Source organism: Myotis davidii, unplaced genomic scaffold (assembly GCF_000327345.1).
Source record: "Myotis davidii unplaced genomic scaffold, ASM32734v1 scaffold1154, whole genome shotgun sequence".
In the NCBI taxonomy this organism is placed as follows: domain Eukaryota; kingdom Metazoa; phylum Chordata; class Mammalia; order Chiroptera; family Vespertilionidae; genus Myotis; species Myotis davidii.
Window position 1 is genome coordinate 555,734 of NW_006286005.1, and position 13,012 is coordinate 568,745.

The window sequence follows — 13,012 nt, forward strand, 5'->3', positions numbered from 1 at the left end:
TGTGAATATATATCTCTGTGCACATATGCACATACACACATGCTCTTGTCTAGTTAGCATCATATTTTAATAAGCTGCCTGATATAAAGGGATTATCCTTCAGCTTCCAGCTTGTCAGAGAACGGCCACATGTCGCGGATTCCTGTCTGTACATCACAGTAGTCCCTCTTAAGTAGGCTGGGATACATGTGCTAATACACAACAGGACACAAAAGAACAAATATACATTTGTTCTCTGGTTAGGTGAAGACTATTGGGCCATGAGAAGAGCCTGTGGATCACTAAGAGCAGGATGTAGGTATGACACAGATCTTCTCTGGTGACCACTGTTGGGTCTTTGCTCTAGGCCAGGCTAGCAGGGGGCCACCAGCCTTGTCATGTCTGGGGTCTCTCTTCAATTGCTGTTACCTCTAGGTCACTGCTGGCTTGGAGAAGCTATGACAGGCCATTGTAGTAGGCCTGGATTGACCACTCTCTTCCTTGCCCTGTTTCATAGTCATTTATGCCAAGACAGCAGGAAAGCCCATTGTTCTCTCTGCTTTCCTTGGGGGAGAATGGGCTGGAAGAATCCTTGTGGGCTGTTGAGTACTCTGTGCTTTATTTAGAGCTGTCTCTAAGCTCACTGCCTTCCCCAGACAAAGGCCTTTGGTTGTTGCTGGAGGGACCTTACACATTAGGGAGCTTTATTTGATATGTGAGTAGGCTCTAGAGTTCCCAACAAGTTGCCCAATTAATACCATAAACCTTTTTACTGTTGATGTACATTATAAACTCTTAGTTTTGAGAGTGTATCATGCGCTAGGTACTATGAGAAGTAACTTGAATATGTCATTCCACTGAATTCTCACAATCCTATCTAATAATAGAACAAACATGGTAATTAACTTACCTCCAACATGCTTCCCATTGGCTAATCAGGGTGATATGCAAGTTAACTACAGCCAACAAAGATGGCGGCTAATTTGCATACTTCAGGCAGGGTAGGACAGTGCAAGCCTCCATCCAGGGCCCCATGTGTGACCTGGGTGTGGGCGGGGCTGGGGCAAAGGTAAGCAGAACCTATCACCTGGCCGGAGCCCTCGCCCACCTACCGGAGACAGGGGGCCCACTCCCTTGTGTGACCTAGGAGTGGGCGGGGGCTGGGGCGAAGGCAAGCAGTGCTGATAGCCTGGCTGGAGCCCTCACCCACCCACCGGAGACAGGGGGCCCACTCCCGTGTGCAACCTGGGGCCGGGTGGGTGATCAGCAGCATCCCTTGCCTTAGCATGAGCCCCACCCGCCCGCGTGGAGCCAGCCAGCCCAGGGCCAGGAAGGTGGGAGGCGGCCCTGGAGCGCTGGAGCCACCAGGGCTCTCCCTGCTGTTTGTGCTTCATGAATCCCAAGTTTCCGCAGAAGCAATGGCTGCAGGACACAGAGTGGGAGACAGGGGAGCAGGCCAAGTGCTGCTCTGGCTTGATGGAGGGCACCGGTGCAGAGGAGATCTCCCCAGTGGGCAGCGGCTCCCCCTGCTGCCAGGAACTTGGGATTCATGAAGAGCAGGCAGTGGAGAGGAGGAGGCACCTAAAAAGTCCCCGGCCACTGGCGCCAGTTGCTGGGAACTTTGGCAGGGTCACTCCCAGCAAGGCTGGTGGCAGAGGGGAGCTGGGACTCTGGCCACCACTGCCACCGCCCCCCAGCTGGCTCAGGGCACTTGGCGCACTGGCTACTGCTGCTGATTTGGCTGCTGGAAGCTCGGCTGCTGCTTGGGGTCCAGGCGCAGGAGGCTGGCCAGGGTCCTGGGCCAGGTCAGCAGCCCCCACCGCCGCCTCAGCAGCAACAGAGCAGGCAGCAATACAATGGTGAGTGGGGCCTGAGCCCCGCCCGCCCAGACACTGGGCCCTCTGAGAGAGAGGGAGAAGGGGAGAGAGAGAGAGAGAGAGAGGGCGAGAGAGAAGGTCCTGCTTACATGCTTGTTGGGCAGGCCCAACTGCACCAGGGAGTGAGCCATGGAGATCAGGATGGCCACTTCCTGGGATGGGATGGCCAGACCACAGGGATTCATGAGGGCGATGAGGCCCGTGGGGCATGTGCAGCCCTCTGGCGGTGGGGGTGGCCGGCTAAGCTGAGTTTGGCTTCAGTGGGGCAAGTGGGAGCCGGAGGCTACCTCAACCCCCACAGGTCCTGGGCAGAGGGTGGCTCAGTGGAGAGTGGTATCTCCATGCATGGTGCCCAGGGGCAAATGTGAGCTGCTGCAACCCCACCCCACACTTCAGGGAGGGGGAGAAGGCTCTCAGCCACCAGAACCCTGGGCTGTACTGCCTGGCCTGTGCTTCAGCCTGCCAGGTTGTCAGGGTCCAGAGCAGGTGAGCTGTTCCCTTCCCCCAGTGGTAGAACAGGGAGGAGTGCTCTGGGTGCAAGGAGGGGACCTCAGCTGGGATCCTCCGGGTGTGGGCCCGGGCAGGGGCCGGTATAGAACTACCAGGGCAGAGTTGCTTTGGTGTCTTGGTGAAGTTTTCAACTAACCTAAGGAGGAAACCTGAGAGGGGAAAGGCCGGGAGGCATGAATAGCCAGCACTGTAGCCACTTGAAAACAGCTCCACTTGGAATGTGAGGTGGTTGTATGTTCAGCTGAGAAGTGAGGGGGCTGAACTCCACCATCTCTGGGCTCCTGTCAGTCCAAGGCCCAAGCATCCACCATGACAAGGAAAGAACAGAGCAAGGGGCCCGGAGGAAGGGAGGAAAATTGAAGAAAACCATGTCTAGACTTTCCCCAGCCCTCTTCTTTCTGCTGCCTACAAGAGCTCCAGGCCTGGCCACAGTTCTGTCTCCACCTTTCCGTCCCCTATTCTCCAACCACAGAGGAAAGAAATAAGGAAGGAGTCTGTGCTGCCTTCAGAAAGTATCTATATACCTGATAGGCCAGTTGCTTTCCACAGAGGGAGGCCAGACTGCGGCTTAGGCCTGCTTCCCACAGGGACATCAGTAGGACATCCTGTGAGGGCTCCCAGACTTAGAGTGGGAAGGCTGGGCTGAGGGATGCCCCCTGAGTGCACAAATTTTTGTGCACCAGGCCTCTAGTATATAATGCTTCTGGATAATTTTAAAGGAGAGATGAACAGGAATACAATCATAGTAGAAGACTTCAACACACCATTGACATCACTGGATAGGACTTTTAGAAAAAAAAATTACCAATGAAACAGCGACCCTAAATGACACACTACATCAGATAGAATTAATTGACATTTACAGAACATTTCACCCCAAAGCTACTGATTATACATTTTTCTCAAATACGCATGGAACATTTTCAACAATAGATCACATGTAAAGACACAAACTAAGTCTCAAAAAGTTCAAGAAGATTGAAATAATATCAAGCATCTTCTTGGGTCACAATGGCATGAAATTAGAAATCAACTACAATAAAAACACTCAGAAACATTCAAACACATGGAGGCTAAATAGCATGTTATTAAACAATGTATGGGTTACCAAAGAGTTCAAGAAAGAAATATAAAACCTCCTGGAAAAAATTAAAATGAACACACAAGAACAAAAAATTTATGGGACACAGTGAAAGCAGTCCTGAGAGGGAAGTTCCTAGCATTACAGGCTTACTTCAAAAAACAAGAAAAACTTCCAAAAAAAAAAAACAACTGACCCAACAAACATACAAAGGATTATGAAAAAAATACTATGAACAATTATATTCCAACAAGCTGGACAACCTGGATGAAATGGACATATTTTTAGAAAAATACAATCTTCCAAAACTCAATCAGGAAGAATGAGAAAACTTGAATAGAATCACAACTACTGATGAAATTGAAGAAGTAATAAAACAAACAAATGAACAAATAAAAAAAAAAGCCTCCCAGCAAAGAAAAGCTCTTGTCCAGATGGCTTCATAGGTGAGTTTTACCAAACATTCAAAGAAGAATTACCACCTATCCCCCTCAAACTATTTCAAAAAATGCATGGGATAGGAACAATTTCAAGATTTTTATAAAGCCATCATTAGCTTAATTCCCAAATCAACATAGATACTAAAAAGAAAGAGAATTACAGGCCAATATCATTGATGAACATAGATGCTAAAATCCTCAACAAAATATTAGCAAGTTGAATCCAGCATTACATTAAAAAGATCGACAACCATGACCAAGTAAGATTTATTTCAGGGATGCAAGACAGGTACAATAGTCACAAACCAATAAATATTATACATCACATAAACAAATTGGAAGACAAAAATCACATGATCATATCCAAAGACACAGAAAAAAGCATTCAACAAAATCCAACAACTTTTTAAATAAAAATTCTTAGAAAAGTGGGACTAGAGAGAACATACCTCAAAATAATAAAAGTCATACCTGAGAAACCTACAGCCAACATAATATTCAATGGGCAAAAACTAAAACCATTTCCCTTAAGAACAGGAAGAAAACAGTGATCTCTGCTTTCACCACTATTATTCAATACTAGAGACCCAGCGCATGAAATTCATGCATGAGAGGGGGTGTCTTTCAACCGAGCCTGCACTTTCTCCAATCTGGGACCCCTCAGACATCCCTCTCACAATTCGGTACCACTGGCTCCTAACTGCTTGCATGTCTGTCTGCCTGATCACCCCCAACTGCCCTCCTCTGCCAGCCTGATTGCCCCCAACTGTCCTCCCCTGCCAGCCTGATGGCCCACAACTGCCCTCCCCTGAAAGACTGATCACCTGCAACTACTGTCCCCTGCCATGACCCTCCTCTGCCAGGACCTGCCTCCTCTGCGTGAGTCGGTGGAGATGCCAGGAACGGCTTCTCCACCGTGCTGCACAGAACTGTGGGACCCCCACGCTTCACCTCGTGGAGTGGCACCTGGCCCCGCCTCTGCTTTGCACATGGACATCTTGTGGCAGCCATCCAGGTGGTGAAGGCGTGACACCACCTAAGGCTTTTATTATATAGGATAGTATTAAAAGTACTAGCCTCAGTGATCAGACAAAAAGGAAAAAAAAAGTCATTCAAATTGGAAAGGAGGAAGTAAAACTCTCATAATTTGCAGATGACATTATATTGTACATAGAAATCCCTAAAAATTCCACCAGAAAACTACTAGATTAAATAAATGAATTTGGCTATGTAGTAGGATACAAAATTAATGGTCAGAAATCTATGGCATTTTATTTATTTATTTATTGTATCACATGGTAGTTCTGTTTTTATTTTGTAGATTTATTTTTATTTATTTATTTTTAATAATTTATTAGTGAAAGTATTACATATGTCCCCTATGTTCCCCCATTGATCCCTCCAGCCTGCCACCACACTCCTGCCTCAGACCTTCACTACCCTATTGTCTGTGACCACAGGTTATGCATACATACATACAAGTTCTTTGGCTAATTACCTCCCACCCATGCACCTTCCCCCGTCTTCCCTCCAAGGTTCCCCACTCTGTTTCCCTATGGCATTTTTATACACCAATAATAAACTCTCAGGAAGAGAAACTAAAAAAAAAAAAGTCATTTATCATAACAAAAAATATTAAGATACTCAAGAATAAACTTAACAAAGGAGGTACTCAGAAAACTACAGGACATTGAAAAAAGAGATAGAGGAAGATATAAAAAAGTGGAAGAAAATATCTTGTTCATGGATTGGTAGATGAACATCATTAAAATGTCCATACTACCCAAAGCAATCTATAGTTTCAATGCAATCCCTATTAAAATATCAATGGAATATTTCACAGATCTAGAAAAAACATTCCAAAAATTGATATGGAAACATAAAAAACCCTAAATAGCAGCAGCAATCTTGAGAAAGAAGAACAAAGTTGGAAGGAGCACAATACCAGATATCAAGTCACTCTACTCAAAACAGATACAAAGCCACCATAGTCAAAACTGCCGGGTACTGGCGCAAGAACAGACATATAGACCAATGAAACAAACAGGGAACGCAGAAATTGACCCAAGCCATTATGCTCAATTAATATTCAACAAAAGAGACAAGACCATACAATAGAGTTAACACAGTCTCTTCAATAAATGCTGTTGGGAAAATTGGACAGGTACATGTAACAAAATGAAACGAGACCACCAACTTACACCATACATAAGACTAAACCCAAAATGAATAAAATACTTAAAAGTAAGGCATGAAACCATAAAAATCATAGATGAAACCATAGGCAGCAAAATCTCAGACATCTCTTGTAACAATATGTTTACTGATATATCTCCTAGAGCAAAGGAAACTAAGGAGAAAATAAACAAATGGAACTACATTAAAATAAAATGCTTCTGCACAGCAAAAAGAAATCATCAACAAAGTGAAAAGAGAGCACAGTGTTGTGGGAGAACATTTAGAGCGTCCACTGCATGGGAGAATATATTTGCCAATGATACATCCAATAAGGGGTTAATCTACAAAATATATAAGAGAATTTATACAACTTAACAAAAGGAAGACAAATAATCTAATTAAAAAATAGGCAAAGGACCTAAATAGACACTTCTCCAAAGTGGACATACAGAAGGCCAAGAGACATATGAAAACATGCTCAGCCACTGGTCATCTGAGAGATGCAATTCAAAACAACAATGAGGTACTCTCTCTCACCTGTCAGAATGGCTATCATCAACAAATCAACAAAGAGGTCAAGTGCTGGCAAGGATGTGGAGAAAAAGGAACCCTTGTGCACTGCTGGTTGGAATGCAGACTGGTGCAGCTACTGTGGGAAACAGTATGGAGTTTGCTCAAAAAAATTAAAAATGGAACTCTCATTTGACCCAGTGATCCCATTTCTAGGAATCTAGCCTAAGAAACCTGAAACACTAGTTAGAAAGAATATATGCAGCCCTATGTTTATAGCAGAGCAATTTACCATAGCTAAGATTTGGAAACAGCCCAAGTGCCCTAGAGCAGATGAGTGGATAAAAAAGCTTTGGTACATTTACACAATGGAAAACTATGCAGATGTAAAATAGATAAATCTCTTACATTTGCAACAGCATGGATTATCCTGGAGAGTATTATACTAGGCGAAATAAGCCAGTCAGAGAAATACAAGTATCTCATGAGCTCACTCTTATGTGGAATCTAATGAACAAAATAAACTGATGAACCAAATAGATCCAGAGCCATAGAATGGTGAATATACTGATGAATTTCAGATGGTAGGTGGGAGTGGCTGATGGAGGGAGAGAGATTAACTGGGGATTTTATATGCATACTAGAGGCCCAGGGCATGAATTTGTGCAAGGGTGGTGTCTGGTTGGCCTGCCCTAATGGGGGCCGATTGGACTGAGCTGCCAGGCAGAGGGGATGCGAACAGTTTGCCAGCTGGCCCTGCCCCTGATCGGGGTGGAGCTGGCCAAGCAGAGGGGCCGAGGGAGGCTTGCTGGCCGGCCCGTCCCTGATCGGGCCAAAGTCAGCTGGAGGAAGGGGCCACCCCTTGATTGGGTGGGTTGGCTAGCCGCAGTGTGTGTCATAGAAACTGGTCATTCCAGTGTTCCAGTCACTTGGCTTTTATATCGATAGATATGCACAACCCATGGACATAGACAATAGTGTGGCAAAACACTTGGGAGGAGCAGGTGGGCGTAGAGGAGTTAATGGGGAAAATTATAAAACAAAACAAAATTTAAAAAGTGGACATCTATAATACTTTCAACAATAAAAAGAAAGTATAGAAAAATAAAAAAAAAGAAACATAAAAAAATGAAAGAATCATTGATTGGCTATCTCCTGCATGCTCCCTACTGAGAATTGAGCTTGCAACCCTAGAGCTTAGGCCTAACCAGGAATATAACCATGACCTCCTCGTTCATGGGCAGATGCTCAACCATTGAGCAAAAACCAACCGGGTTATAGTATGTATTTTCTTGAGATGCAATATATTTATATCTATCTGAAACCTATACTTTCTCATACTGAAAGCATTTTAAAATAACAAGCACATTTTAAGGTGAGATATCCTTTTCTTCACTGCAATAATCATCATTCCCACTAGGACATTTACACATTTGAAAAATATTTCACACTTTGGAGTGTTAAAAATGGGCAAACTATATACCTAGCTTCACATTTGATAGTAGTACATGACTTCATGTAGTACTTTTACAGATTAAAAATAGATAACATTTGAAAGGATAGAATCTATCCTTTTAAGACTTTAAACTTTTAAGACTTTAAACTGTAAACTTTAAAAGCAAATTTTTACATCAGACTGAAATATATAATGCCAAGTATTCAAAAATACATTATAGAATTCTAAACTTATATTAATAAACTAGAGGCCTGGTGCACAAAAATTTGTGCACTTGGGGGGTCCCTCAGCCCACCCTGTGCCCTCTTGTAGTTAAGGGATCGGACCTAAGCTGGCAGTCAGACATCCCTCTGGCAGCCCGGGAGCCCTTGGGGGATGTCCATTTGCCAGCAGGGAGCAGGCCTAAGCTGCAATAGGACATCCTTAGCATTGCTATGGAGGCGGGAGAGGCTCCCGCCATCACCGCTGTGCTGGCAGCTGGCAGCCTGGCTTGTGGCTGAGCAGAGCTCTCCCGGGCTTGTGGCTGAACCACCAGGGGGCAGCTCTGGCAGTGAGCATCTGCCCCTGGTGGTCAGTGTGTGTCATAGTGACCAGTCATTTCCAGACATTCTGCTATTAGGGTCAATTTGCATATTATCATTTTATTATATAGGATAGAGGCCTGGTGCATGGGTGGGGGCCAGCTGGTTTACACTGAGGGGTGTCCCAGATGAGGGTGGAGGTCCCGTTGGAGTGCCTGGCCAGCAAATGGGGGTCCTGCTGGGGTGCCTGGCCAGCCTGGGTGAGTGGCTGATGGCTGTTTGCAGGCTGGCCACCCCCCCTTCAGGGTGGGGGTCCCTGCTAGGGTGTCTGGCCAGCCTGGGTGATGGGCTGAGGGCTGTATTCAAGCTGGCCACACCCCCTTTGGGTATGTGGGTCCCGCTGGGGTGCCTGGCCAGCCTTGGTGAGGGGCTGATGGCCGTTTTCAGGCTGGCCATGCCTCCCCGGCAACCCAAGTCCCATCCTCTCCTTTCTTGTCGTTTTTATTCATGGGATTTATTTATCTTCTATAATTGAAACTTTGTAGCCTTGAGTGGAGCCCAGTGCTGGCCAGGGGAGGTGGGAAGCTTGGCTTCCTGTATCGCCGGGGGCAACCCAAGCCTCCTGCTCGCTCCAGCTCTGTGGCTGTCACCTTCTTTGCGATGGAGTGACAGAGTGATGGTTAATTTGCATATTACTCTTTTATTATATAGGATTTCTAATTTTAAGGAGAAAATGGATTTACTCAATCACTTTTTAAAAAAGCATTATAATTCATTATATATTGTTAACTTCTATCTTCAACAGCTAATAGCAAAGAGGGCAGGGTATTGTAGATTCACAACTTGATTAATATCTATAAGATGTGTAAAATGTATTAAATATTTTTTTCCTGGTAGCTATAATCTACAGTCTAGATCAGGGTGATTCATTTATTTTTTTTAAGTATTTTAATGTTTACATTTTTTAAAATATATTTTATTGATTTTTTATAGAGAAGAAGGGAGAGGGATAGAGAGCCAGAAACATTGATGAGAGAGATTGATCAGCTGCCTTCTGCACACCACCCATTGGGGATATGCCTGCAACCAGGGTACATACCCTTGACCGGAATTGAACCTGGGACTCCTGAGTCCGCAGGCTGATGCTCTATCCACTGAGCCAAACCGGTTTGGCTCATTTAATTTTTACCAGCATATTATTTTTGATTGATTGAAGAGGACTATCACCAGATATAAATGAAAACAGATTTGTTTTGAGTTCTTTAGATTCCAATCTTTCTAAATGACCACATCATCAAAACGGCCATTTCATGGTGGCTGTACCAAAATAAAGTAATGCTTATCCAATGCCTGAGGCTGCTTGAAAATGAGAAACTCATGCTGAGACTTGACTTATTTGCTAGAATCTACTGGTTAGCGAAGTATGCTTTGAGCATAGCCTTGATTGATAGATTGATTATTTGATTCATTCATTCATTCATTCAAAAAGTAGTCTTTGAATACTTTCTATGAATCAGTTTGTTTGGTACTAAAGATTCAACAATAAGTAGGGCATGTAATATTCCCAACCTGTTTTTGTTTGACGGTTTTTACTTTCTTTGACTAATACAAAGATCATATTAATTTTCTGTGAATAACAATTTTCTTTTCATTGATTTTTACTAATTGTTAACTCCAATATGCTTTTTGTTCAGCTATTTCCTTTAATTTTAGTCAATGCCTAGAATGTGTTCAAAATTTTTCCAATAAAGGAATCAACTTGCAGTTCTGTTAAAGTTGACACAGCCAGTCTACTATTTCTCAAAGAACACTGTTTTTGTTATCTATTACTGTGTTACAATCAAACCCAAAAAGTGTGTTTATATTAATAATATTTATATATTTTGTTCACATACCTGCAATTCTGTCAGGGCTCAATTAGCAAAGCTTTTTCTGTTTGATGTGGCATATGTTGGAGTGGCTCAACTGGGCTGGAGGATCTGTTTGCAAGTCAGTCTTCTGTCACCTGCGTCTTAGTTGGAGGTTTTAGTTTCTCTGATGTGAATCTCTCCATGGGCTTCATGGACTTATTTCAACATTAAAACTGGGTTCCTGGAGAGCATTATGCTAAGTGAAATAAGCCAGTTAGAGAGAGACAAGTATCACATGATCTCACTCATTTATGGAATATAATGAACAACATAAACTAATTAGCAAAAAACAGATCCAGAGACAGAGAAGCATCAGTCAGACTGTCAAACCCCAGAGGGAAGGTAGGGGAGGCAGGGAGTAAGGGGGAAAGATCAACCAAAGGACTTGTATGCATGCATATAAGCCTAACTAATGGACACAGACAACAGGGGTGTCAGGGCATGAGTTGCGGGTTTGGGGGAAAAATGGGGGGATAAGGACACATATGTAATACCTTAATCAATAAAGAAATTAAAAAATAATAATAAAAAAAACTGGATTCCAATTGTGATTGTGCTATGAGACCAAGCAGAGACTGCAATGCTTCTTAGGAATGCTAGTATTAGCAGTTCCAGAATATCACCTCCGCCAAATTCTGTTGTGAAGCAAGTCATCAAGTAGAGAAAAATCAGACCTCACCTATTGATAGAAGGAAAAGTAAAGACTTGTTTCCCATCTTAATTTAATATTCATATCAAATATATTTAACCCTGGTCTTAGATATAGTTCTGAATCTAAAGTCTTCCTTCCTCCTTCCTCCTTCCTCCTTTCTCCTTTCTCCTTTTCTCCCTCCCTCCCTCCCTCCTTCCCTCCTTCCCTCCTTCCCTCCTTCCCTCCTTCCCTCCCTCCTCACTTTCCTTTATTTCTTACCCCTCCCCCGCCTCTGCTATATGTTTGGAGATCTTATATTGATTTATGATTCCCCTGAATCCTATCTTTGTTTCTTCTCTAAATTTAGTCTAAATTACTAGACTAAAACATCAGCTCCAGAACCATTCTCTTCCCTTTTCTACATTACATCAATTTTGTTATTTTTCATTGTACACTATGGAGATGGATAAAAGCTTTTTCTTCACCAGCCCTTAAGCCAGAATCATCTGGCATAGCCCAAATGTTGTGGTATTCTGCATCTGGATCATCTACTAGGCTGTTTGTCTTTACAGAATAGAGCATTTTAATATATTTTGTATAATGTAATTGGTGTCATGAATGAAAATGACTTTAGATTGGAGGTTTCAGGCAAAAAATTAAAACGGGGTTCAACATCTCTTGCAAACTTAGGAGAAGTCGTGCTAATAATGATAATTTGATTGAAAATACAAAAACAATTGAGAGAAATTGGAGCAAAAAGAAGTATAGGCAGGCAGGAATCAACAGTCAACCGTCCTTTACTCAAGATTATTTTTTCCTGAGAGTGTGTTTATCACATCATGTAAGACAGTTTTTTAAAACAGGGAAGCTGTCTCTACATAAATGCTTTATAATTACTCTGTTGTACAAAGCCATGGTCACCCACAGATTTTTTATTGTCTCCTAAAAGTTGATGTTAAATTTGGATGTATTATATCCTGGTCACACACTCTATCTCTATTAATGTGAAAATGAAACATTAACATTTATATACCTTAGTATATATCAACATTTTAGTACAAATATATGATTATTATTGGTTAATAAGTTATATATAAGTTGATGTTGTTGCAGTGTCACACAATGTGTCAAAGGCTTTCTGAGAGATGGGTAAGCTTTTCATAATACAGAGAGATTGACTATGATACCTCCACACTTTTGTTTCATGTTTCCTTGTATATGTTATGACTTACTTGTGTAAAAATTAAGTGCTACTTAAGTTTATATATTTTCAATAAAATTTAATCATAAAATGTTGATGTTCTCTAAAATGATTTTTTTCTGGAGAAATAGCAGATTAAACAGAAGAGTTGAACAAGATATTAGCAAAACTAACATTTCAGTTAGCACTATGCTGCGGTTCTCAATCTGTGGGTCACAACCCCTTTGGTGGTCAAACAACCTTTCACACGGGTCTCCTAAGACCATCCTGCATATCAGATATTTACATTACAATTCATAACAGTAGCAACATTACAGTTATGAAGTAGCAACGGAAATAATTTTATGGTTGGGTCACAACATGAGGAACTGTATTTAAAGGGCCAAAAGGTGGAGAACCACTGCAGGGTGGGGCAAAAGAAGATTTACAGTTGTGAGTACACAAAACATGGAGTTTATTCCTGTATTATTATTTATTGTAGTAGAGGCCTGGTGTATGAATTTGTGCACTGGTGGGGTCCCTCAGCCTGGTTGGCAATCCAGGGCAATTGGGGCGGGGCGGGGGAGAGGAAGCTGGCAGAGGGGAGGGGTCCATGGGAGGTTGGCCAGTGGACCAAGGGGAGGGACCACATGAGGTTGGCCAGCTGGCACCCCTGATTGGGGCCTATGGGAGGCCAGCTGAGGGGAGGGACCCTGGGAGTTTGGCCAGCTGTGGGAGG

General features: G+C 43.1%; 1 pseudogene; it reads right to left on the bottom strand.

The window, feature by feature from the left end:
* Positions 1 to 92: 92 nt before the first annotated feature.
* The window catches only part of LOC102763277, a 137,760-nt pseudogene continuing 124,840 nt past the window's right edge, over positions 93 to 13,012 (bottom strand).